The sequence below is a fragment of the Tachyglossus aculeatus genome, unplaced genomic scaffold, assembly GCF_015852505.1.
Source record: "Tachyglossus aculeatus isolate mTacAcu1 unplaced genomic scaffold, mTacAcu1.pri scaffold_121_arrow_ctg1, whole genome shotgun sequence".
Classification (NCBI taxonomy): domain Eukaryota; kingdom Metazoa; phylum Chordata; class Mammalia; order Monotremata; family Tachyglossidae; genus Tachyglossus; species Tachyglossus aculeatus.
Window position 1 is genome coordinate 444,057 of NW_024044850.1, and position 27,686 is coordinate 471,742.

Consider the following 27,686-nt stretch of genomic DNA (forward strand, 5'->3'; position numbering starts at 1 on the left):
AGGGAGAAGTGACCCCTCTATAGAATTAAGGACCCTGGGTCTTCTCAGTCATCATCAATCGTATTTATTGAGCGCTTACTAGGTGCAGAGCACTGTACTAAGCGCTTGGGAAGTACAAATTGGCAACATATAGAGACAGTCCCTACCCAACAGTGGGCTCACAGTCCCAGAGTTAAGTCGGACAGAAGCAGTTCCCTATGCAGAGCCTTAGCCCCAGTTGGTAGAACCAGCCACAGTTCTGAGAGTGACAGGCTCCTCCGCACACCTGGTCCTCTTCTTGCAGTAACCCCTTGTCATCCCCACATGCCCCCTAATCACCTTCCCTTAGAGATGGAAGCTCAGCTCTGGATTCCTCATCTCCATGGGGATCAGCTGCTCTGGATCCCCCTGCTCTGCCTAGTGCTGTCACCCCCCCACCCCCCGCCTCGACTAGTGCTATCCCCCAGCTCTGTCTATTGCTATCCTCCCGCTCCACCTAGGGCTGTCATCCCCTGCCCCGACTAGGGTTGTTGCCCCCCTGCTCCATCTAGTGCTATCCCCCCCGCCTAGCGCTGCCCCCCACTCCGCTCCATCTAGTGCTATCCCCCGGCTCCACCCAGTGCTTTCCCACTGTTCTGTCTACTGCTATCCCCCCGCCCCACCTTGGGCTGATGCCCCCCTCCCCACCTAGGGCCGCTGCCTCCCCACCCTTGTCTACTGCTATCTGCCCGCTCCAGCTAGTGTTATTCCCTCGCTCCACCTAGGGCTGTCGCCCCCTGCTCTGTCTAGTGTTATCCCTCTACTCCGTCGAGTGTTATCCCCCTGCTCCGCCTAGTGCTGTCAACCCCCCCCCCGACCCCGCATGGGGCTGTCACCCCCGCCCCGCTTAGTGCTATCCCCCCGCTCCGTCTAGTGCTATCCCCCTGATCCTGCTAGGGCTGTCGCCCCCCCCACCCCCCGCAACCCCGCTTAGTGCTATCCCCCTGCTCTGTCTAGTGCTATCCCCTTGACCCCCCTAGGGCTGTCGCCCCCTGCCCTGTCTAGGGCTGTTGCCCCCTCCCCCCGCCCAGTGCTATCCCCCCTGCTCTTCTTAGTGCTATCCCACCCCGCAGTTACCTCACTTGTCAAGTGGGGATAGAGAATGTGGGCCCTGGACAGAGACTGCGTCCAATCCAATTGCCTCGTATCTATCCCAGAACTTGGTGTGGTGCTTGGCCCATGGTAAGTTATTTACAGATTCCACAATTATTCTTACTACTACTATTACAACAGATTTAGTAGACATTTCTTGCCCACAAAGAGTTTCAGACTAGAGGGAGAGACAGACATAAATATAAACAGCAGCTACCCTGACACTCATCTTGCCTTATGCCGTCCAGTCTTCTCTGACCCATAGCGACGCCACGGACACATCTCTCCGAGAACGCCTCACCTCCATCAGCAGTCCTTCTGGTAGCATTTCTGTAGAGGTTTCTTGGTAAAAAAAAATACAGAAGCGGCTTACCATCTCCGCCTCCTGTGTGATAGACGCGAGTCTCCGCCCTCGAATCTTTCCCATGACGCCGCTGCCAAACGCAGGTCAGTTTTGACTTGTAGCAGATTGCCCGCCACTCACTAGCCACTGCCCAAGCTAGGAATGGAATGGACAGGCCTCTGCTTTACTCTCCCTCCGGTGGTCGAGACTGGTAGAGTAATGGAAACCCTCCAAGTGTGAACCTGAAAAGGGATCCTGGCACTTAGCAAGTGCACAATATCACAATTATTGTGATTATTATTAGAAAGAAAAGCAGAAACCCAGAGAGTTTGAGGGACACCCTTAAAGTCACTCAGACAGTCACATGTTCAATTCTTAGGCTCCTCCGTGGGCTCTTCTTCCATCTCCCACCCCCTCACTGTGGGGGCCCCACAAGATTCAGTTCTGGGTCCCCTTCTTGTCCCCATCTACACACGCTCCCCTGGAGAACTCATTCACTCCCATGACTTCAACTAGCACCTCTGTGCCGACAATACCCAAATCTCTATCTCCGGCCCTAATCTCTCCCCCTCTCTCCAATCTCGCATCTTCTCCCGCCTTTCGAGACATCTCGACTTGGATGTCCTCCTGTCACTTCAAACCTGGCAAGTCCAAAACGGAGCTCCCTATCTTCCCACCCAAACCCTGGCCTTCTTATCACCGCAGACGGCACTACCATCCTTCCTGACTCACAAGCCCGGCACCTTCACCTCATCCTTGACTCCTCTCTGTCGTCCGACCCGGATGTTCAATCCCTCGCTAAATCCTGTCGGTCTCTCCTTCGCAACATCGCTAAAATCCACCCTTTCCCCTCTCCATTCAAGTTAATACCAAGTTAATTCCTTCGCTCATCGGATCCTACCTGGATTGCTGCATCAGCCTCCTTGCTGACCTCCCAGCCTCTGGTCTCCCCCCACCTCCAGTCCACACTTCTTTCTGTGGCATGGATCATTTCTCTACAGAAACATTCAGAACATGTCACCCAGCTCTTCAGAAAACTCCAGGGGTTGCCCATCCACCTCTGCCAGAAACTAAAATTCCTCTCCATCGGCTTTAATGCGCTCCACCACCTTGTCCGACCCTACCTCATCTCACCTCGCTTCTCCCCTTCTACAACCCAGCCCCTACACTTCGCTCCTCCGATGCTAAGCTTCTCACTGTTCCTCCATTTCATCCATCTGGCTGCCATCCATCCCCTAGCTCACGTCCTGCCTCTGGCCCGGCCCATCCTCCCTCCTCAAATCCAACAGAAGATTCTTCTCCCCCCTCTTCAAAGCCTATCTGAAGGCACATCTCCTCCAAGAGGCCTTCCCAGACTAAGCCCCACTTTTCCTCATCTCCCACTCCCTTCCACATGGCCCCGACTTGCTCCCCTTGCTCGTCTCCCCCCCCCCCCCCCCCCCCCCCCGCCACCCCGGCCCTACAGCACTTGTGAACATCCCTATCATTTTATTTATTTTTACTGATATCTGTCTCCCCTCCTCTAAACTACAAGCTCATTGTGGGCGGGGATCGTGACTGTTTATTGTTGTAGTATATTCTCCCAAGCATTTAGTACAATGGTCTATGCACCGTAAGTGCTCAATAAATACAATTGAGTGAATGAACTTTAGTTGCTTAAACATGACTGACTGACTCACAGACTGGCTAGTGGAAACTGGGACAACCTCCAGTCTGAGCCACTGCCCACCCTCACCCTGTGCTGCCCCCTCCCTGGCTCTTGGGCCTAGAGGGTCCTGCCTCCCAGGCTTGCCCAGCCCAGCCAATAGGGTCAGGGAGATATCAAAGGCTCTCCAGCCAGTGGGAGCCACACTATTCCAGTCCCTTCCTCTAGAGACCCTCAGACTGGAGAGGCAGAGTGGGCAGGAGAACAAGAGGTATCATCACTCCCTCCGTTTGACCTCTTAAGACTTCCGCACCCTTAGCCAGCCGGGGCGAGACCGAAGGAATGAGATCTAGGGGGAGGGAGGGAGGGAGGGAGGGAAGAGTGGGAGCTCTAGCCTGCCAAATTCCAAGATAGAAGCTGGTGGGCTGCCTCTGCTTGGAGCACACAGTTGCTCCCCCCAAATGAGAACCCTTCTGTGGAGCAGGTCAGCTACCACTGGCTCAAGGAGACTCAGGTGGGATGCACAACACAGACATTTTATTCCATACAGATGCTTGTGGCCTTACAGAGGCCAAGCTGCCAAGGGGACAGAGACAGGAGGAGAGAAAGAGGGGGCCAGACTGTGCCATTTATGTGGGTAGTGTGCCGGGGGAAACCACTTGGCACCTTCCCACTCTAGGATTTGGTACTGATTCTCCCCACCCCTCATTTGGCTCCTCGTGGAGAGATGGATGACACAGGGCAGTCGCACACACGTACACGCAGACACACACACCCCGACTACTCCTGTCCCTGTACCCCGCTCCCCCAGGGGCACCCCCCTCGGGCGGGCAGGCGAGTCTGTATTCTTGAAGCCAGAGACAAGGCAGATGACTCCAGATGGACTGGACCCGGAGGAAGCTGCTCTGTCTAAAGAATTAAGGGCCCCAGGCGACTTCACACCAGGTCTTGGGGTCCATCCTCAGAGCACCTGTCCGAACCCTAGACCCCTGTTTCCAGAACCCGTCTCCCCGTCCGAAGAGGGGCAGCCCCCTCACCCTGCTGTGGTCCCGACACCCATTCTCACACCAGAGACGCACACACATCCACCACCTCCAGGAATTGCCAGAGATTTGTGTGGCACCCATGATGCAGTGTTTGACCCTTAACCCCTACCCGAAAGAAATGGCATTGTCTGAAAGAAGGGGATACAATCATGGGATGGGGGCGGGAAGGAGCGTGCAGGGGGCGGCAGCCTGGTGCCAACCAATGCCCTCATGGGGGGGGCCGGTGCAGTTCTCATGGTATCCCAAGAGGGGCCGGTTAGTCGCTCACCATCCAGGGGGGCCGACAGACAGGTTCGGATCAGCACCGTGGCCTCCTGGGGACAGATGTGACCGTTGATTGGATGATGAGGTGTGCCCCAGCCCGCCCCCAGGGAGAGTGCTGGCCCATCACAGTTTAGGTGGTTGGAGGGGAGAAAGCATGGATGGGTCTCCAACCAGGAGCCCAGGCCTCCAGCCGGGGAGCGAGAAGTTGTACTTTGGATAGGAGCCTGGCCAGGGGTCACTCCGGGGCCAGGTGGGACTCCGTCACTGCGCTGAGTTGTTGATGATAAGGATGCAGTGGATTGCAGCAGGGGATACGGATCCCTTCACTATACACTCTCAAGCACTCAGTACAGTGCTCCAGACCTAAGTGCTCAATAAACACCATCGATTCCTCCCACTTGCTCGAAACAGAGTCCCAACAGCCCCAGGCCTGCAACCTGATACTCACCGTCCTGTCCACACCCCGATGTCCTTGGGGAGACAGGGGAGGATGAGGGAGCCAGGTCTCCCATGACACATCGGGGGCTCAGGTGCCTTCCTTGGTCCTAAGGATACTTGTCACTTGTCAGCTGTGTGACTTTGGGAAAGTCACTTAACTTCTCTGTGCCTCAGTTACCTCATCTGTAAAATGGGGATCAAGAGTGACAGCCCCTTGTGGGACAACCTAAGTACTCTGTATCTACCCCAGTGCTTAGAACAGTGCACTTAAAAACGAGCATTATCATTATCATCACCTAGTCAGGCCTCAGGGCAATCTCCCTCTGCCCCCCTGCTCATGTGAGGGGGTACTGCCTCCTGTGTCCAGCTCCATCTGTGCCCTCACCCCTCAGCTGGACTGATCCCTGAACGCTCACTGGAGAGAGCAGAGAGGAAAGGGAGACCAAGAGAGAAGGCAGAGAGAGAAAAAGAGAGGGAGACACGGAGGAGACCCTCTTTGAGACAGAGTGGCCGCCACTCACACTCCCTGCAGGGGATACCCGGGCTAGTTTAGACTGGGGGGTCCGGCCTTGGGGTGAACCATCTGGGTTTCCCTGGACAGAGTCTTACCCCTGCAAACCTCCTCCCCGATATACCCACCCACACCCACTTTCCCAGGGTCTCACCTCTGAGCAGGCTGGTCTGGAAAGCTTCTCCAGGGTGGCAGAAAGAAGCTGGACTTCTGCCCTTTCTCCTCATGCAGCCAAGGCCCTTAAATTACTGCCTAGAAGGGAAATGGGCATTAATATAAAGAAATAAAACCACGGATATGTACAGAAGTGCTGTGGGGCTGGGAAGAGGGATCAAATAAAGGGAGTACGTCAGGGCAATGCAGAAGAGAGTTGAAGAAAAGGAAAGGAGGGCTTAGTCAGGGAAGGCATCATGGAGGAGATGAGCCTTATCCAGCACCATCTGATCCTTCACGCTTGTCTCTCTTCCCCACTTCAAGTTTGGTTGGACTTGGGCGGACCACACCCCATTAAGCCCCCTCTTTTGGCCAACTGGCTGTAAGAGACACAGTCCCTGCCCACTGGGAGCTCACAATCTAAGTCACTCAGTCCATCAGTTGATAGGATTTGAGCTTCTACTGTGTGCAGAGCACTGTACTAAGCCCTTCGGAGCATACATTAGAAAAATTTAACAGACATCCACCCTACCCAAAACAAGCCTAGAAGGGGAAGCATTGACTTTGGAAAAACACAGTTTTTTTTCCAAGAGTTCAACACTACATGGCCCCTGCTCTTAAGAAGCATCCAGTCTGTGATGGACATTAAAGCTGAGGTACACAGGCCGAATGGCATATACGAGGTTGGTACATGAAGTGACGCTCGCTGAACCTAACGTAAGCTCGAATTGGCAGTTCGAGATTAAGAACAGAGTAAATGAGTACGTAAAGTGAAGGATGGCAGTATTGCATTAAGACATCAATAGTGTTTACTGAACGCTATTTGACGGAGCACAGTACGATGAGGAGGATGGGGGGAGACACCTCGATTGCTAAGGACAACCAGTTCAGTCACTTATATTTATCCAGCACTTTCAATGGGCCAAGCACAGTATCACAAGGCAGATAACAGATATACATTACACCCATTTAAGAAGGAACCATGACACGTTGGGGGAGGAGTCATCTGGAAACATTCAGCAGACTAGGTTCCAACTCAAGACGAGATTTACACTCTGTAACTCAGTTTCCCAGGCGCTCAGTACAGTGCTCCGCATCTACCAAGTACTCAATGAATGCTGTGGATGACTCAGCTTCTGCTGCTACAACGGCACTTGTGTCTGTGATGCTACGGGTCAGTCTGTCCTGTTTGCGCACACAGCACTGTCTAAAGTACATAGGAGAGTACAATTTAACAACAGACACATCCCCCTGCCCAAAACGAGCTTCCAGTCTCCTCCACACGTGTGAGGCAAGTGAACCTCAACTCAGTGCTGGGCTTTTGAGGAGTCGTAATGGAGTCCCACGGGGTGAAGGGGCAAGTTGTATCCTGGGGTGGAGAAATTGGGAAAGCCCAAAAGAGTCCTCAACCAGCCAGATGGGGTCGGCGCAATCCTGCCCTCAGAGGGGCTTCCTGTTTAAGAGCCCTCGAGGGGCACACGAGGGTACCGCCACCCCACCCCTGTCCGGTCGGCGGGTCTCAGTTCCTGCCCTGGAGGGGCTCACAATCTGACGCTACGATACGGACGCTTGGATGGTGGAGGGCAGGGGGAAGGTTACCAGTGGATTGGGGCTGGAAGTGCACCTTCTTGGAATGATAAGGGGGCTCACGAGTCTTGCAGGAAGCTCAGCACCTTCCACCTCATTCCAGGCGCAGGGTCCCACGCGGGGAAGGACAGTGGCCTTGGTGACCTTATAGTTTAGTGGAAAATCCTAGCTAACTAGGGGCTGGCATGAGCACACGGAAGAGGATACAATGACAGACACATACAGAGACAGTGAATATTCACCCCAGGGTTTCTGCCCCATCCCTTTGTCCCCCCACACAAACATCTCTAGACACAGAGCATAAAGACTTCATAGCATCACAACCCCTCAACTTCCTCTATTCCAGAGGTATTTTGTTGTCCCCAAGTCACCAGGTATGGCAAGCGTAAACACCCAAATCATTTCTGAATCTTCCATAAAAAACCAAAGCCCCCTGTAAACCACCCCCTCACCCATGTAGTTAACATCAATTAGCCCAGCCTTAAATTGCCCCAAAGCATCAACCCACCTGATTTTTGAGCCATCAAAATCAACCTATTAGCACCACCAATTCAATAAGCACTATCACCCAATCCCTACAATGCTCAGCCCACCGTAAACACACACAAAATACAATTGAATGAATAAACAAAAGATAAGATAACCAAGGGAAAATCACAGGCCCAGCTCACCAAACCGCCTACAGGAAACAAAATCCATGGGGCACAAAATGGTGCACAAAAACACCCAGAAGCCTCTGGGACTTTAAAGGCACAGTGCCACTTGCCCCATTGAAGGGCACCTAATGGATAGACTATGTTTCTGGGTTGGGGGAGTGTTGAATCTAGGAAGGAAGAGGCAGAAGGCTATTAAGGAGAAGGGGATTCCCAGCTGCCCATCATCAAAAGGATTTGGAAAAGCAGATGCCATTATAGACACCTGCAACCCATTCACATTCTCCTTGAGGATCGGGTCTAATGCTCATCCGGTACTTTCCCAGGGCTTAGTACAGTGCTTAGCATCCAGGAGGGTATTGAATAAAGAATAACAAATGAACCAATCATTGAAACAATAAATGATCTCAAGCTCTGCACTGAGGCCTCCCCAGTTCCCAGGCCCCACTGTCCCCTCTGCTCTGTATCTCTTTTTCCCTTTTTGTTTCCTTTTTAATGCTATTTGGTAAGCACTTTCTATGTGCCAGCCACTGTGCTGGGCCCCACGGTGGATACAAGATAATCGGGTTGGACACAGTCCCTGTTCCATGGAGGGCTGGCACTCTCCATCTTCCATTTTACAGATGAAGTTACTGAGGCCCAGGGAAGTGAAGTTACTTGCCCAGGGTCGCACAGCAGATGGGTGCCAGAGTCGGGCTTGGAGCCCAGGTCTTCGGCCTCCCAGGCCCGGGCCCTTTCCACTAGGCCGCACTGCTTCTCTCCTCCCTGATTCTGGCCCATTTGGCTTCCAGGGAAGGACTGTTGGTGTAAGAAGTAGGTAGAGGAGGCCAAGGTTTGGGGTGGGGTGGGGGTGGGGGGCTCTTAACCCAGGAGCCTGGGGAGAGTGGAAGGAAAAGGCAGGGAAGGGGTGGAGAAGAAGGGAAAGAACGGCGAGTCAGCTTTAAGGCTGGACACCGGGGTGACCACTCATGTCCCTTGCAGATCTTGTACCAACCAATAATAATAATGGTATTTTTGAAGCGCTTCCTATATGCCAAGCACTGCATTAAGTGCTGGTGCCCAGGGTGTCACATGTCTCACAGAACACTTTTTTATGCTATTTGTTCAGTGCTCACTATGTGTTCAACACCGTTTTAAGTGCTGGGGTCGACAAGTGAATTAGGTCAGACACAGTCCCTGCTCTGTGTGGGGCTGACAGTCTAAGTAGGAGAACCGAGGTCCAGAGAAGTGGAGCCACTTGCCCAAGGTCACACAGCGGGCATTTGGCAGAGCCGGGACTGGAACTCAGGTCCTTTGAATCCCAGGCGTGGGCTCTTTCCACAAGACCACGCCGCTTCTTGGAAAAAAACAACAAAAAAACTTCTCTCTGCTCATTACCTCGACTGCAAAATGGGGGATTAAGACTTGTGAGTCCCATGTTGGTCATGGACTGTGTCCAACTTGTTTAGCTCGTATCTTCCCCAGTGCTTAGAGTGCCTGTCATAAAGTTAGTGCCTAACAAATACCAGTTTAAAAAAAACCCCAAAAATATAACACCATACCCTCACACGAGACGACACCTTTCCGAAGACAACTTTCCGAGGTTGGGACGTCGGGACAGTGTGTGTGACGATGTAGAGGGCCAATATGGTTCTCCCAGATATTCCGTCATCACTCACCCGTGCGGCTTACTAAGTATCTGAGTGCAGAGTGCTGGATGGGGCAGAATAGAGTTACGAGAGAGTTACAGGACATGATCCTTCAGAGCTCTGAGTCCTCCAATAAGGTTGCTTCCAATCAATCCATCGTAGTTACTGAGAGCTCACTGGATGTAGAGCCCTGCACTGAGAGGTTGGGAGAGTACAATATAACAGTTAGGAGACATGTTCCCTGCCCACAATGAGCGAACAGCCTAGAGAGGGTGAGGTCCCATTTATACATTAAGATTAATCAAGTAGAGAAACAGTGTGGTCGAGTGGAAACAGCATGGGGCTGGGAGTCAGGAGAACTGGGTTTTAATCCCAGCTCTGCCACTTCCCTACTGAGTAACTTTCTGAAACTCACTTCACTACCCTTTGCCTCAGTTTCCTCACCTGTAAAATGGGGGCTAAATTCCTGTTTTCTCTTCCCCTTGGACTGTGTGCCCCATCTGGGAAATGGACAGTGTCTGATCTGATTGCACTGAAGACTGTAAGCACAAGACGATAAGGGAAGGGATCATATCTACTAACTCTATTATACTCTCCTAGGTCTTCTTCCCACAGTAGACTGTAAACTCCTTTAGGGCAAATATCAGGTCTACCTAGTCTACTGTACTCTCCCAAGGTCTTAGTGCAGTGCTCTGCACAGAGTAGGTGTTCTATAAATACAAGTGAATCACTGATAAGGGAAAACACCGCACATAGCTCAACAATATCTGTCTCTTCTGATCGGGTAGGGTGCTGCCACTCAAAACGCTCTTGCTGTCAGTTGGAACTCTGTTAATTTCCTAAATGCCCTCTAGCCAGAATGCAGGGTGAAAATACACCTTCTGGCAGAGACGGAAGTATACCCATCCATCTGTAGTGTTTCCTGAGCCCCCAGAGTAGGCAGAGCAGTGAATTAATCTCTAGAGTACAAAATTCATTCATTCATTCAATCGTATGTATTGAGCGCTTACTGTGTGCAGAACACTGTACTAAGCACTTGGGAAGCACAAATAGGCAACATATAGAGACAGTCCCTATCCAACAACGGGCTCACAGTCTAGCTGAACGTTGTTGCCTTGTAGTAAGATTATCCCCGATATCTCTAGCTATCTAGTGCCCTCTGCTGAATACTTCAATACTGTGTCGCAGAATGGAGTACTTCTAGCAGTAATGTAGAAAAGGGAGCTTCTGGAGCCAATTAACTGCAAGTGTTTTGGCCTATATTTAGCCCAATATTTTATTCCCAGTCTGTATTCTCTCTGCTTTCCGATTGGAGTGGTAAATCTGGATTGACTATGGGTTATAAACAAGAAAAACCAAATAGGACTCTTAAACCCCAGTTATCATTACGATCCTTTAAGTCAACCAGGTCACTGAAATCTACTGTGACCAGCAGCTCTACTTCCAAATCATCAAGCTCTCTGCAAGGCACAACTCCAGAAATTATCTTCCAGAATGGTAAGACGAAAAACATTCTTCAGCTACAAATGCCAGGAACCTCTAGCTGCCAAAGAAGAGGCACTAGGTCTTGCAGATCATTAAAGACTTCAGATCATGCTTGCCAAAGTAACAATGCAGACAACTCATATAGTCTTTGCATACTAGTCTAAATGCCCAATCAGACAAAGGGGATAGAGGAGTACAGTAGTGGTTATGCTGGGAGTTGTGGTGAGAGCAGCTAGAGCAGGGGTAGTGGGAAAGGTACGGGGAAAGAAACAATCCAGGGAAACCTGAGAGAAGAGAGGCAGGAGGGATAGGAGAGAACTGGCTGGGGGAGGCCTGGTTTTCTCAGTTCCCCTGAGGTGAATTTCTCCCTAAACCCCTCCCATGCTTCCCTGGAGCTTCTCTAGCCTGGATCTCTCCTAGGCACTTTTGCTAGCCTTTGAAGGGGAAACAGGATGGATATTATAATGATACAGTAATAATAACGATGACGTGTCTGTCCACTCTTGTATTGCACTCTCTGCACAAACTAAGCCCTCAACCATCGATGATGATGACGATGATAATGATAATATGGGAAGCGGTGTGGCCTAGTGGAAAGAGCACAGGCCTGGGAGTCATGGTTCTAACCCGGGCTCTGCCTCTTGCTTGTTGAGTGACCTCGGGGCCTAGGGACTACAGCTCAGATCTGGAAGTCAGAAGGACCTGGGTTCTAAATCCAGCTTTGTCCCTGGTCTGCTGGGTGACCTTAGATAAGTCTCTTCGCTTCTCTGGGCCTCAATCACCTCATCTAGAAAAAGGAGATTAATCCTAAATTAATGCCTATTTATAATTGAACCTTCAGGATGATTTTACTGGGGTAATTCTTGGTTGATTTCAATGGGGGTGATCTAGGGGTTTGACAAAACATCTGAATGATAAGTAAAGACCAAAAAGTCTGCCCAAAGAAGCACCAGCACGGGCTTGGGAGTCAGAGGTCATGGTTTCTAATTCCTGCTCCGCCACTTGTCAGCTATGTGACTTTGGGCAAGTCACTTAACTTCTCTGAGCCTCAGTTACCTCATTTGTAAAAAGGGGATAAAAAAAGTGAGCGCCCCATGAGGGACAACCTGATTACCTTGTATCTACCCCTGAGCTTAGAACAGTGCTTTGCACATAGTAAGCGCTTAAGAAATGCCATTATTTTTATTATTATATACTCAACAGTTGGCCTCATAAAACAAACATAGGGCTGGGAGTCAGGGGTCCTGGCTTTTCATTCCATCTCCACTCGTCTGCTGGGTGACCTCGGGCAAGTCACTAAACTTTTCTGGGCCTCAGTACCCTCGTCTGTACAATGGGGATAAAGACCGTGAGGCCTCTGTGGGACAGGGAGGTGTCCAACGTGATGAGCTTTTATCTACCCTGACCCTTAGAATAGTGCTGGACATATTTTAAGTGCTTAACAAATACCATCATAATCACCTCACTCATCAGAGCCACAGTTCCCTCATCTGTAAAAGGGGATTCGATACCTGTTTTGACTCCTACCTAAGCAGTGGGACACGAACTGAACCCATCTGATGATCGGGTCAGACACAGTCCCTGTCCCATGTGGAGCTCATAATCATGATGATGATGATGATGATGATGATGACAGTTAAGCCAAGTCTGGGTCCCACATGGGGCAAAGTCGAAGTTGGAGTTGGCAGGGAACGTGTCTGCCCACCATTGTACTGGACTCTTCCCAAGTGCTCGGCCCAGTGCTCTGCACACAGGAAGAACTTAACAAATACAACTGACTGACAATGAATGATATTTGTTAATCACTTACTCCGTCACAGGCACTGGGCGACAAGCAAAGCAATCATGGTTTGATACAGTCAGTGTCCGCCATGGGGCTCACAATCTTAATTCCCATTTTACAGATGAGGTCCCTGCGACCCAGAGAAGTGAAGTGACTTGCCTAATGGTCCCCCTCAGTCAATCACATTTCTTGAGCGCTTACTACGTGTGGAACACTGTACTAAGCACTTGAGAGAGAACAATAGAACAATATAATAGACACAATCTCTGCCCACAATGAACTTACAGCCTAGAGGGGGAGACGGACATTAATATAAATGAATACATTACAGAGGAGCAGCAGAACTGGGAGTTCAACCTGGGTCCTCCTGAATCCCAGGCCCATGCCCTATCCTCTAGGGAACAAACCGAGCAGCTAAAAACCCTCAAAATTCCATTTCTTACTGGCAAACCTTCTCATTTCTCTTCCTTGCCTCATATTTGTCACATTTATGAGGCCAAAAATATTCAAGTTCTAATAAGCAGAAATAGGAAAATCAAAAAAGCTGGCTTATTTAGACTCCAGACTGAAAGCTCCTTATGGGCAGGGAACGTGTTTGCTAATTCTATTGTATTGTACTCCACCAGGGGCTTAGTACAGTGCACTCTGCACGGAGTAACCATTCAATAAATACCTTTGATGGATGTTTAACCAGTATGTGGGGAAAGGGGTGTGCCCCAGTGGAAAGAGCAGCCGATCAATCAGTCATGTTTACTGAGGGCTTACTGTGTGCAGATCACCATCTGAGGAGTCAGAGGACTTGGGGTCTAAGCTCTGCTCCGCCACTTGTCTGCTGTGACTTGTTTAGGCAAGTCACTTCATCTCTCTGAGCCTCTTCTGGCAAATGGGGATGAAGACTGTAAGCTCCATGTAGGACAGGAACTGTGCCCAACCTCATTAGCTTGTACCTACTCCGGTGCTTAGAACAGTGCTCGAAACAGAGTAAGCACCTAACGAACATCATTTAAAAGAAAGAGAGGGAGGGAACCAGGCTGAAAATCCAATCAGTTGTATTAATGGAGTGCTTACTGTGTGCAGAGCACTGGTCCAAGAGCTTGGGTGAGTACACTAGAACAATAAAAGGACACATTCCCTGACCACAAAGAGCTTATGGTCTAGAGCGGGAGACAGACTATAACAGAAATAAAGAAATAACAGATACGGACATAAGTGCCGTGGGGCCGGGAGGAGGGGGATGAATAAAGGGAGAGAGTCAGGGTGATGCAGAAGGGAGTGGGAGAAGAGGAAATGAGGGCTTAGGTCGTGGAAGGCCTCCCAAGGGCTTAGTACAGTGTTCTGCACACATTCAGTGCTCAATAAATACGACTGACTATCCGAGCTGATTAACTTGTACCTCCTTCAGTGCTTAGAGAATTGCTTGACAAAGAGTAAGCGCTAAAGAAATGCCATTTCAAAGAAACACAGAAAAGAAAGAGGAAGCCAGACTGAAGAGGAACTGAGCTCCACTCCCAGTCTGGCCAACAAATCTGGAGCTAGAACGAAGAAGGGGAATACTCTACCAGGAGAAGCAGCAAGGCCTAGCTGGTAGACCCCAAGGCCTGGAAGTCAGAAGAATGTAAATTCAAATTCCAGTTTTGTCCCCGGTCTGCTGGGTGACCTTGGATAAGTCTCTTCACTTCCCTGGGCCTCAGTCACTTCATCTGTAAAATGGAGATCAATCCTCAATTAATGCCTATTTATAACTGAACCTACAGGGTGATTTTATTGGGGCAATTCTTGGTTGATTTGGGTTTGGGTGATCTAGGGGTATGATAAAACCTCTCAAAGATAAGTAAAAACTGAAAAGTCTGCCCACAGAATCACTAGCAATCACAGGGATTTGATCCCTGCTTTCTCTCCTACTCTGGCTGTGGGATAAGCACTGTACCCATCTGAAGATCTGACTGGAAACTGTCCCTCTCTCATGTGAGGTTCAGAATCATAATGATGATAATGGTTAAGCCAAGTCTGGGTCCCACATGGGGTGCAGTCTAAGTTGGAGGTAGGCAGGGAGTGTGTCTGCCCACCATTGTACTGAACTCTCCTAAGTGCTCGGTACAGTGTTCTGCACTGAGGAAGAACTTAATAAATATGATTGAATGAATGAATAAATAAATACGATTGAATGAATGGTACTGGTTACTACGGGCCAGGCACTGTTCTGAAAACTGGTTACACATGAGATAATCATGGTTTGACACAGTCCAAGTTCCCCAGAGGGCTAACAATCTTAATCCCCATTTTACAGATAAGGTCACTGAGGCCCAGAGAAATAAAGTGATTTGCCCTTTGTCCCCCTCAGTCAGTCAATCACATTTACTGAGCGCTTACGACGTGCAAAGCACTGTACTAAGCACTTAGGAGAGTACAATAGAGCAATAGACACATTCTCTGCCCACAATGAACTTACAGTCTAGAGGGGGAGATGGTAATTAATAGAAATCAATACATGACAGATGAGCGGCAGACCTGGGAATAGAACCCAGGTCCTCCCGACAACCAGGCCGGTGCCCTATCTGCTAAGGAACAAACCGAGCGGCAGAAGAGCCTCAAAATCCCTACCATTAAACCTTATCATGTCTCTTCCCTGCCTCACAATCGTTACATTTATGAGGCCAAAAATATTGAAGTTCTAATAAGCGAAAAATCAAAAAGCTGGGTTTTTAGACACCACATTGTAAGCTCCTTATAAACAAGGAACGTATTGGCTAATTCTATTGCATCCTACTCCCCCAATTGCTTAGTACTGTGCATGCTGCACATATTAAGCATTCAATAAATAGCTTTGATTGATGTTTAATTGGTATGTGGGGGAAGGGGCGATTGGAAAAAGCAGCTGGTCAATCAGTAAAATTTATCGAGGGATTACTGTGTGCAGGTCACCAGCCGGGGAGTCAGAGGACTTGGGTTCTAACCTCAGCTCTGCCAACTGTCCGCTGTGTGACCTTGGGCAAGTCACTTCACTTCTCTGGGCCTCAGTACCCTCCTCTGTAAAATGGAGATGAAGACTGTGAGACCCATGCGAGACAGGGAAGCTTCCAATGTCCAAACAAATCGCCCTTCCCCCCTCAGGCCCTACTGAAGGCTCACCTCCTCCAGGAGGCCTTCCCAGACTGAGCCCCCCTTTTCATCAGCCCCCGCCGCTACCCCACATTGCCCCGACTCACTCCCTTTGCTCTACCCCGCCCTGCCCCACAGCACTTGTGTATATATGTACATATCTATAATTCTATTTATTTACATTTATGGAACAGTGCCTGACACATAATAAGTGCTTACCAAATACCATCATCATCACCTCACTTAGCAGAGCCTTAGTTCTCTCATCTGGAAAACGGGGATTCGAACCCTGTTTTCTCTCCTACTCGGCCTGTGGGACAAGCACTTTTATCCATCTGATGATCAGTTTGGACACAGTCCCTGTCCCGTGTGGGATTCACAACCATAATAACGATGATGATGATGATAATTAAGCAAAGTCTGTGTCCCACGTGGGATGCAGTCTAAGTAGGAGGTAGGCAGGTTGTAATATTCTGTTTACGGCTTCGCTTTCTTTGCATTTCCAGGGTCCCTTTACCCTGCTAGAAGACACTTTCATCCAAAATTGGCCTCGTTTATTCAGCGTTAAATCTCTAACCACCTCGACCATAACCAGTGAGCTGTCACAGCTCAGATCTTGGGTGCCTCCTGGGTGCTTTTCATTTGAAGGAACGTGGAAGATGATGTGATGAGCCTGAGATGGGTTTGGGCACGTACTTCCCAAGCACTTAGTACAGTGCTCTGCACACACCATGTGCTCAGAAAATATGATTGAGTGAATGGGTGAATGAATAAAGGCTGAACATGACTGATTAGACTGCTAATAATAATAATAATAATTGTGGTACTTGTTAAACGCTTACCATGTGCCAAGCACTGTTCTAAGCTCCAGGGTAGATATAAAGTAATGAGGCTGGACCCAGAGGCTGTCCCACATGGAGCTCACAGTCTTAATCCCCATTTTGCAGATGAGGTAACTGAGGCCCAGAGAAATGAAGCGACTTACCCAAGGTCACACAGCAGACATGTGGCACCGCAGTCCTTCCTCTGCACCCTAAAACTGGAAACCTGTCCTATAGTACGTTCTGAGGGGCCTTGTGTGGCACGTCCCAACCCCAAGGCATTCTGGGAGGGGAGGCCAGAGAACCCCACGGCAGACCTGCTCCATGGCCTCGGGCGAATCACAGGCAAGGTGGCAAGTAGAATGGCCATTTGTCCGATCTGACCCCTCACCTGATCCGATTCTCAGCCGACCCGGCCAATGTGGTATGGGTCAGGAATGAAAGCCTTCCCATCCACCATTTTTATTTTCCGTGCCCCGCCTCCCTCCGCTCCTTTACTCTGACTGCAGGGTTCCCCAGAGCGGAAGCAGTGCCCATGCTCCCAGGGACCAGAGAGGGGAATGCCACTGTTGAAATGCCCCAAGATAAAGGCAGACTTCCGAGAAGCGGCGTAGTCTTGTGGAAAGAGCCCGGGCTTGGGAGTCAAAGGACCTGAGTTCCAGTCCTGGCTCCACCAAATGCCCACTGTGTGACCTTGGGCAAGTGGCTCCACTTCCCTGGGCCTTGGTTCTCTGACAAACTGCGAAGCCCACCAGGGACAGGGACTGCATCTGAACTAATTCACTTGTACCTACCCCAGTGCTTAGAACGGTGTTGAACACATATGTTACCAACTTGTACTTCCCAAGTGCTTAGTACAGTGCTCTGCACACAGTAAGCGCTCAATAAATACGATTGAATGAACAAATGAATGAATGTCTGCCCAGCGCTTTATTGAACTCTCCCAAGTGCTCGGTACAGTGCTCTGCACACTGGAAAAACTTAATATGACTGAATGATCTACCCGTACTTGCTTTATGTGCTCTGTTGTTTATATATATCACTGATTCTACTTATTTATATTGATGCTACTGATGCCAGTTTGCTTGTTTTGATGTCTGTCTCCCTGCTTTTAGACTGTGAGCCCACTGTGGGCAGGGACTGTCTCTCTGTGTGTACTTTCCAAGCGCTTAGTACAGTGCTCTGCACACAGTAAATGCTCAATAAATACAAGTGACTGACTGACTCTCCTACATGATTAGTTTGTATCTACTCCAGTGCTTAAAACAGTGCTGGACAAAGAGTAAGCGCTGAAGAAATGCCATTTAAAAGAAATAGAAAAGAGAGAGGAAGCCAGGCCGAAGAGGAACTGAGCTCCATTCCCAGTCTGGCCAACAGCCCTGGGGATAGAAGGAGAAAGGGGAATACTCTACCAGGAGAAGCGGCAAAGGCTAGGGCCTACAGCCCAAGGCCTGGAAGTCAGAAGGACCGGAGTTCTAATTCCAGCTTTGTCCCTGGTCTGCTGGGTGACCTTAGGTAAGTCCCTTCACTTCTCTGGGCCTCAATCACCTCATCAGTAAACTCTAGATCAAACAAATAAACGCCTATTTATAACTGAACCTCCAGGAAGATTTTATTGTGGTAATTCTTGGTTGATTTCGATTGGGGTGATCTAGGGGTATGATACAACCTCTGAATGATAAGTAAAAACTGACAAGTCTGCCCATAGAAGCACTTGCAACAGCGTCGACAGTTGGCCTAGTGGAAGGAACGGGCTAGGAGTCGGAGGTCCTGGCTTTTAATTCTGGCTCCACTTGTCTGCTGGGTGACCTCGGGCAAGTCACTTCATTTATCTGGGCCTCCGTACCCTCATCTGTACGAGGGGGATTAAGACTGTGAGGCCTCTGTGGGACAGGGAAGTGTCCAACTCGATGAGGTTTTATCTACCCCAGCCCTTAGAATAGTAGAGAAGCAGCGTGGCTCAGTGGAGAAGAGCCCGGGCTTTGGAGTCAGAAGTCCTGGGTTCAAAGCCTGGCTGTGCCAATTGTCAGCTGTGTGACTTTGGGCAAGTCACTTAACTTCTCTGGGCCTCAGTTACCTCATCTGTAAAATGGGTATTGAGACTGTGAGCCCCACGTGGGACAACCTGATCACCTTGTAACCTCCCCAGCGCTTAGAACAGTGCTTTGCACATAGTAAGCGCTTAATAAATGCCATCATTATTATTATTATTATTATTACTGGACACATAGCAAGTGCATAACAAATACCATCATCATCACCTCACTTAGCAGAGCCTTAGTTCCCTCGTCTGTAAAAGGGGATTCGATCCCTGTTTTCTTTCCTACTAGGGCAGTGGGACAAGCACTGTCGCCATCTGATAATTGGGTCGGACACAGTCCCTGTCTCGTGTGAGGCTCAGAATCATAATGATGATGGTGATGATAGTTAAGCCAAGTCTGGGTCCCACATGGGGAGTAGACTAAGTTGGAGGTAGGCAGGGAACGTGTCCGCCCCCCCGTTGTATTGTACTCTCCCAAGTGCTCGGAACAGTGCTCTGCACACAGGAAGAACTTCATAAATGCGACTGACTGAATGAAGGAATGACTGGTATTTGTTAATCACTTACTCCGTCCCAGGCACTATTCTAAGCACTAGGCGATAAGCGAAGCAATCGTAGTTTGACACAGTCAATGTCCGCCATGGGGCTCACAATCTTAATTCCCATTTTTCAGATGAGGTCACTGAGGCCCAGAGAAGTGAAGTGACTTGCCTAATGTCCCAGTCAGTCAATCACATTTCCTGAGCACTTACTAAGTGCAGAGCACTGCACTAAGCACTTGGGAGACTACAATGGAACGATATAATAGACACAATCTCTGCCCACAATAAACTTACAGTCTAGAGGGGGAGACAGACATTAATATCAATGAACACATTATAGACGAGCGGCAGAGCCGGCAGTACAACCCGGGTCCTCCTGACTCCCAGGCCCGTGCCCTAGCCTCTAGGGAACAAACCAAGCCTCAAAAAGAGCCTCAAAATTCAATTTCCTACTGGCAAACCTTCTCATTTCTCTTCCTTGCCTCACATTTGTCACATTGATGAGGCCAAAAATATTGAAGTTCTAATAAGCGGAAATAGGAAAATCAAAAACTGGTTTGTTTAGACTCCAGACTGTAAGCGCCTTATGGGCAGGGAATGTGTTTGATAATTCTTATTGTATTGTACTCCTCCAAGTGATTAGTATTGTGCACTCTGCACATAGTAAGTGTTCAATAAATACCTTTGATGGATGTTTAACCAGTATGTGGGGGAAGGGGTGTGTCCTAGTGGAAAGAGCAACCGATCAATCAGTCATATTTACTGAGGGCTTACTGTATGCAGAGCACCAGCCAGGGAGTCAAAGAACGTGGGTCATAAGCTCGGCTCCGGCACTTGTCCGCTGGGTGACTTTGGGCAAGTCACTTCACCTTTCTGGGCCTCAGTTACCTCTTCTGGAAAATGGGGATGAAGACTGTAAGCCCCATGTAGGGCAGGGACTGTGCCCAAGCTCATTAGCTTGTACCTACTCCACTGCTTAGAGCAGTGATCAAAACAGAATAAGAACCTAAGGAACGTCATTTAAAAGAGAGGGAGGGGCCCAGGATTAAAAGTCAATCAGTCAGTCGTATTTACGGAGTAGTCACTTTTTGCAGAGCACTGGGCCAAGCGCTTGGGAGAGTACAATAGAACAATAAAGGGATACATTCCCTGCCCACAATGAGCTTACGATCTAGAGGGGGAGTCAGACACTAATAGAAATAAATAAATGACAGATATGGACATACGTGCTGTGGGACTGGGAGGAGGGGATGAATAAAGGGAGCAAGTCAGGGTGACACAGAAGGGAGTGGGAGAAGAGGAAGGGAGGGCTTAATCAGCAAAGGCCTCCCAAGGGCTTAGTACAGTGCTCTGCACACAGTAAGCGCTCAATAAATACAATTGACTAACTGTCCTAACGGATTAACTTGTACCTATACTCCAATGCTTAGAACAGTGCTTGACAAAGAGTAAGCGCTGTAGAAATGCCAGAGAAGCAGCGTGGCTCAGTGGAAAAGAGCACGGGCTTTGGAGTCAGAGTTCATGGGTACAAATCCCAGCTCCGCCAACTGTCAGCTGTTTGACTTTGGGAAAGTCACTTAACTTCTCTGTGCCTCATTTACCTCATCTGTAAAATGGGGATTAAGACTGTGAGCCCCCCATGGGACAACCTCATCACCTTGTAACCTCCCCAGCACTTAGAACAGTGCTTTGCACATAGTAAGCGCTTAATAAATGCCATCATTATCATTATTATTGTTATTATTCTTATTTCAAAGAAATAGGAAAAAAAGAGAGAGGAAGCCAGGCTCAAGAGGAACTGAGCTCCATTCCCAGTCTGGCCAACAACCCTGGGCCTAGAGGGAGGAAGGGGAATACTATACCAGCAGAAGTGGGGAGGCCTAGGGGCTACAGCCCAAGGCCTGGAAGTCAGAAGGATCTGAGTTCTAATTCCAGCTTTGTCCCTGGCCTGCTGGGGGACCTTGGATAAGCCTTTTCACTTCTCTTCAATCACCTCATCTGTAAAATGGACATCAATTCTAAATTATTGCCTATTTATAATTGAGCTCCCAGGGTGATTTCACTGGGGTAGTTCTTGGTTGATTTTGATTCTGGTGATCTAGGGGTTTGACAAAACCTCTGAATGATAAGTAAAGACTGACAAGTCTGCCCATAGAATCACCAGCAACAGAGCCTCGTGGAAGGAAGGCAGGGTTGGGAACCAGATGTCCTGGCTTTTAATCCCGGCTCCCCTCGTCTCCTGGGTGACCTCGGTAAAGTCATGTCACTTCTCTGGGCCTCAGTATCCTCATCTGTAAAACGGGGATTAAGACAAATATCTGTGGGACAGGGAAGTGCCCAACTCGATGAGCTTTTATCTACCACGGCCCTTAGAACAGTGCTGAACGCATAGTAAGTGCTTAACAAATACCATCATCATCACCTCACTGAGCCAAGCCTTAGTTCCCTCATCTGTAAAACGGATATTCGATCCCTGCTTTCTCTCCTACTTGGGCTGTGGGACAAGCAGTCTGCGGGACTAGCTCTCTTCCTCCCTTCAAAGCCCTACTGAGAGCTCACCTCCTCCAGGAGGCCTTCCCAGACGGAACCCCCTCCTTCCTCTCCCCCTCCTCATCCCTCCCGCCTTACCTCCTTCCCCTCCCCACAGCACCTGTATATATGTTTGTATGTATCTATTACTCTATTTTACTTGTACATATTTATTCTATTTATTTTATTTTGTTAATGTTTTGTTTTGTTGTCTGTCTCCCCCTTCTAGACTGTGAGCCCGCTGTTGGGTAGGTACCGTCTCTATATGTTGCCAACTTGTACTTCCCAAACGCTTAGTACAGTGCTCTGCACATAGTAAGAGCTCAATAAATACGACTGAATGAATGAAGCACTGTATCCGTCCGATGATCGGGTCGGACACAATCCCTGTCTCATGTGGGGCTCATAAGCACAATGATGATGATGATGACAGTTAATCGAAGTCTGGGTCCCACATGGAGCTAAGCCTAAATAGGAGGGAGGCAGGGAGGAGGGGATGAATAAAGGGAGTGAGTCAGGGTGACACAGAAGTGAGTGGGAAAAGAGGAAATGAGGACTTAGTCTGGGGAGGCCGCCCAAGGGCTTAGTACAGGGCTCTACACACAGTAAATGCTCAATAAATACAACTGACTAACTGTCCTAATGATTAACTTGTACCTACTCCAGTGCTTAGAACAATGCTTGACAAAGAGTAAGCGCTGAAGAAATGCCATTTCAAAGAAACAGAAAAAAAATAGAGAAGAAGCCAGGCTGAAGAGGAACTGAGCTCCATTCCCAGTCTGGCCAACAAATCTGGAGCAGGATGGAAGAAAGGGAATACTCTACCAGGAGAAGCGGCAAGGCCTAGCTGGTAGACCTCAAGGCTTGGAAGTCAGAAGGATCTCAGTTCAAATTCCAGCTTTGTCCCTGGTCTGCTGGTCTCTTCTCTGGGTCTCAATCACTTCATCTGTAAAATGGAGATCAATCTTAAATTAATGCCTATGTATAACTGAACCTCCAGTATGATTTTATTGGGGCAATTCTTGGTTGATTTCGATTGGGGTGATCTAGTAAATGATAAGCAAAGACTGACAAGTCTGCCCATAGCATCACCGGCACTATATCTGATAGTTGGCCTTGTAAAAGGAACGCAGGCAGTCAGAGGTTCTGACGTTAATCCCGGCTCCACTCGTCTGCAGGGTGACCTCGGGCAAGTCACTACACTTCTCTGGGCCTCAGTATCCTCATCCGTAAAATGAGGATTAAAATTGTGAGACCTCTGTGGGACAGGAAAGTGTCCAACTCGATGAGCCTGGATCTATCCCGGCCCTTAGAATGGTGCTGGACACAAAGTGCATAACAAATTCCATCATCATCACCTCACGTAGCAGAGCCATAGTTCCCTCATCTGTTAAAGGGGATTCGATACCTATTTTGCCTCCTACACAGGCTGTGGGACAAGCACTGCACCCATCTGGTGATCGGGTTGGACACAGTCCATCTCATGTGGGGCTCAGAATTATATGGTGATGATGATGATAATAGTTAATCCAAGTGTGGGTCCCATATGGGGCATAGTCTAAGTTGGAGGTAGTAAGGGAACGTGTCTACCCACTGCTGATTTGGACTCTCCCAAGTGCTTGGCACAGTGCTCAGCACACAGGAAGAACTTAATAAATACGACTGACTGAATTAATGAATGAATGGCATTTGTCAACGACTTACTACATCCCAGGCATTAATCTAAGCACTGGGCTACCAGCAAAGCAATCATGGTTTGACACAGTCAATGTCTACCATGAAGCTCACAATCAATCCCCATTTTACAGGTGAGGTCACGGAGGCCAAGAGGAGTGAAGTGACTTGTCTAATGTCCCCCTCAGTCAGACAGTCACATATACAGAGAGCTACTTGCAGAGCACTGTACTAAGCACTTGGGAGAGTACAGTAGAACAATATAATAGACACCTTCTCTGCCCGCAACAAGAATACAGTCCTAGAGCGGGAGATGGACATCAACATAAATGAATACATTACAGACAAGCCGATGAGCCAGGATTAGAACTCGGGTCCTCCCGGCTCCCAAGCCCATGGCCTATCCTCTAGAGGACAAACTAAGCAGCAGAAAACCCTCAAATTCCCATTTCCTACTGGCAAACGTCCTGGTTTCTCTACCCTGCCTCAAATTCCTCACATTTATGAAGCCAAAAACACTGAAGACTACGAGACCCATACAGGATGGGGAAGTACCCAATGTCCGCCAAACAATCACGCTTCCCACCTTTCAAAGCCCTACGGAACGCACACCTCCTCCAGGAGGCCTTCCCAGACTGAGGCCCCCCTTTTCATCAGCCCCCACCGCTACCCAACACTGCCCCAACTCGCTCCCTTTGCTCTACGCCGCCCTGCCCACAGCACTTGTCTATATGCACATATCTAGAATTCTATTTATTTACATTTATAAAACAGTGCTTGACATGTAGTAAGTGTTTCACAAATACCATCATCATCGACTCAGCACAGCATTAGATCCCGCATCTGTAAAACGGGGATTCAATCCCTTTTTTCTCTTCTACTCGGAGAGAACTGAAGAAATGTAATTTCAAAGAAACAGATAAATGAGAGAGGAGGCCAGGCTGAAGAGAAACTGAGCTCCATTCCCAGTCTGGACAACAACTCTGAAGCTAGAGGGGAGGAAGGGGAATACTCTACCAGGAGAAGTGGCGAAGTCTAGGGGCTACAGCCCAGGAAGTCAGAAGTACCTGAGTTCTAATTCCAGCTTTGTCCCTGGTCTGCTGGGTGACCTTAAGTAAGTCTCTTCACTTCTCTGAGCCTCAATCACCTCATCTGTAAACTCAAGACAAATCCTAAATTACTGCCTATTTATAACTGAACTTTCAGGATGATTTTATTGGGGTAATTCTTGGTTGATTTTGATTGGCACGATCTAGCCATATGACAAAATCTCTGAATGAGAAGTAAAGAATGACAAGTCTGCCCACAGAATCACCAGCAGCATATCCTACAGTTGGCCTCAAGGAAGGAACGCAGGGCTGGGAATCAGAGATTCTGTTTTTTAATCCCAGCTTCATTCATCTGCTGGGTGACCTCAGGCAAGTCATTTCACTTCTCTGGGCCTCAGTTCCCTCATCTGTTAAATGGGGATTAAGACTGTGAGACATCTGTGGGACAAGGAAGTGTCCAACTCGATGAGCTTGGATCTACCCTGGCCCTTAGAACGGTGTTGGACGCATAGTAAGTGCCTAACAAGTATCATCATCACCACCTCACTGAGCCGAAACTTAGTTCCCTCATCTATAATATCGGGATTGATCCCGGTTTTCTCTCCTACTCGGGTTGTGGGGTAAATACCGTAGCCATCTGGTAATCGAGTTGGACACTGTCCCTGTCCCATGTGGAGCTGATGATGATGATGATGATAATTAAGCCAAGTCTGGGTCCTACATGGGGCATAGTCTAAGGTGGAGGTAGACTGGGAACGTGCCCGCCCACCACTGTATTGGACTCTCCCAAGTGCTCGGCACAGTGCTCTGCATACAGGAAGAACTTAATAAATATGACTGACTGAATGAAAGCACGGTATTTGTTAAGCACTTTCTACATGCCAGGCACTGTTCTAAGCGCTGGGGTACATAGGCGGCAATCATGGTTTGACATAGTCCAAGTTCCCCATGGGGCTCACAATCTTAATCCCCAATTTACAGGTGAGGTCAGAGGCCCAGGGAAGTGAAATGACTTGCCCTATGTCCGTCTCAGTCAGTCAATCATATTTACTGAGTGCTTACGACATGCAGAACACTGTACTAAGCACTTGGGAGAGAATAGAATAACAGACACATTCTCTGCCCACAGCAATCTTACAGTTTAGAGGGGGAGACGGACATTAATAGAAATCAATGACAGATTAGCAGCAGAGCCGGGAATAGAACCCAGGTCCTCCCGACACCCAGGCCCGTGCCCTATCTGCTAAGGAACAAACTGAGCGGCAGAAGAGCCTCAAAATCCCAGCTCTTACAGGAAAACCTTCTCATGTCTCTTCCCTGCCTCACATTCATCACATTTATGAGGCCAAAAATATTGAAGTTCTAATAAGTGGAAATAGGAAAATCAAAAAACTGGTTTTTTAGACACCAGACTATAAGCTCCTTATGGACATGGAGCATATTTGCTAATTCTATTGCACCCTATTCCCCCAAGTGCTTAGTACTGTGCACTCTGCACATGGTAAGCATTCAATAAATATCTATGATCGATGTTTAATTGGTATGTGGGGGAAGGGGCTAGTGGAAAAAGCAGCTGATCAATCAGTCACATTTATCAAGGGCTTACTGTGTGCAGGTAACCAGCTGGAGAGTTGGAGGACTTGGGTTCTAATCTCAGCTCCACCAATTGTCGGCTGTGTGACCTTGGGCAAGTCACTTCACTTCTCTGGGCCTCAGTACCCTCCTCTGTAAAATGGAGATTAAGACTGTGAGACCCATGGGGAACAGGGAAGTGCCCAATATCCGCCAATCAGTCTTCCCCCTTCAAAGCCCTACTGAAGGCTCACCTCCTCCAGGAGGCCCTCCCCAACTAACCCTCTCTTCTCATCAGCTACCCCCGACCCCACACTGACTCACTCCCTTCCCTCTACCCTGCCCCACAGCACTTGTGTTTATATGTACATAGCTATAATTCTATTTATTTACATTTACAGAACAGTGCTTGACACATAGTAAGGGCAGAACAAATACCATCATAATTACCTCACTTAGCAGAGCCTTAGTTACCTGTGCCTCAGTTACCTCATCTGTAAAATGGGGATCAAGATTGCCAGCCCCTTGTGGGACAACCTAATTGCCTTGTATCTACCCCAGCGCTTAGAACAGTGCTTGGCAAATAGGAAGCGCTTAACAAATACGAGCATTATTGTGATCATTATTACCTAGTCAGGCCTCAGGACAATCTCACTCTGCCCTCCTGCTCGTGTCAGGGGGTACTGCCTCCTGTGCCCAGCTTCAACTGTGCCCTTACCCCTCCACAGGACTGATCCCTGCACGCTCACTGGAAAGAGCAGAGAGGAAAGGGAGACCAAGGGGCGGGGGGAGAGAGAGAGAAGAAGCAACCCCCTTTGAGACAGACAGAGCGACTGCCACTCACACTCCCTGTAGGGGAGAACCTAGCTAGCTTAGCCTGGGGGTTCGGGCTTGGGGTGAGCCACCTCGGTTTCCCCCGACAGAGTCTTACCCCTGCATACCTCCTCCCCAATACACCCACCCACACCCACTGCCCCAGGGTCTCACCTCTGAGCGGGCTGGTCTGGAAAGCTTCTCCAGGGAGGCAGAAAGAAGCTGGACTTCTGCCTTTTCTCCTCGTGCAGCCAAGGCCCTGAAATTACTGACTAGAGGGGAAACGGGCATTAATATAAATATATAAAAACACGGATATGTACAGAAGTGCTGTGGGGCTGGGAAGAGGGAAGAATAAAGGGAGTAAGTCAGGGCGATGCAGAAGAGAGGTGAAGAAAAGGAAAGGAGGGCTTAGTCAGGGAAGGCTTCATGGAGGAAATGAGCCTTATCCAGCCCCAGTCTGATCCTGCATGCTTGCCCCTCTTCCTTGCTCCAAGTTTGGTCGGACTTGAGTGAGACCACACCCCATTAAGCCCCCTCTGTGGCCAGCTGGGTGTAAGAGACACAGTCCCTGCCCACTGGGAGCTCACAATCCAAGTCAGTCCATCAGTTGATAGGATTTGAGCTCTTACTGTGTGCAGAGCACTGTACTTAGCCCTTGGGAGCATACATTAGAAAAATTTAGCAGACATCTGCCCTACCCAAAACAAGCCTAGAAGGGGAAGCATGGACATTGGAAAAACATAGTACGAATGCCTCCAAGAGTTCAACACTATGTAACATACACGACCTCTGCTCTTAAGAAGCAACCGGCCTGTGACAGACATAAAAGCTGAGGTCCACAAGGCGGAATGGCATATACAAGGTCGGAACATGAAGTGACGCACGCCGAACCTAAGG

General features: G+C 49.0%; 1 protein-coding gene and 1 long non-coding RNA gene across 2 annotated transcripts in view; both read right to left on the minus strand.

Moving 5' to 3' along the window:
• LOC119922710 overlaps nucleotides 1-27,686 on the minus strand; it is a 401,181-nt gene that overhangs the window by 25,956 nt on the left and 347,539 nt on the right. The window lies entirely within an intron of this gene.
• LOC119922714 lies at nucleotides 1,346-22,598 on the minus strand. The gene is made up of 4 exons (XR_005448703.1): nucleotides 22,504-22,598; nucleotides 5,512-5,609; nucleotides 4,857-5,029; nucleotides 1,346-1,452 (listed from the first exon to the last, which is right to left on the minus strand). It is a non-coding gene; the product is annotated as an uncharacterized LOC119922714 (long non-coding RNA).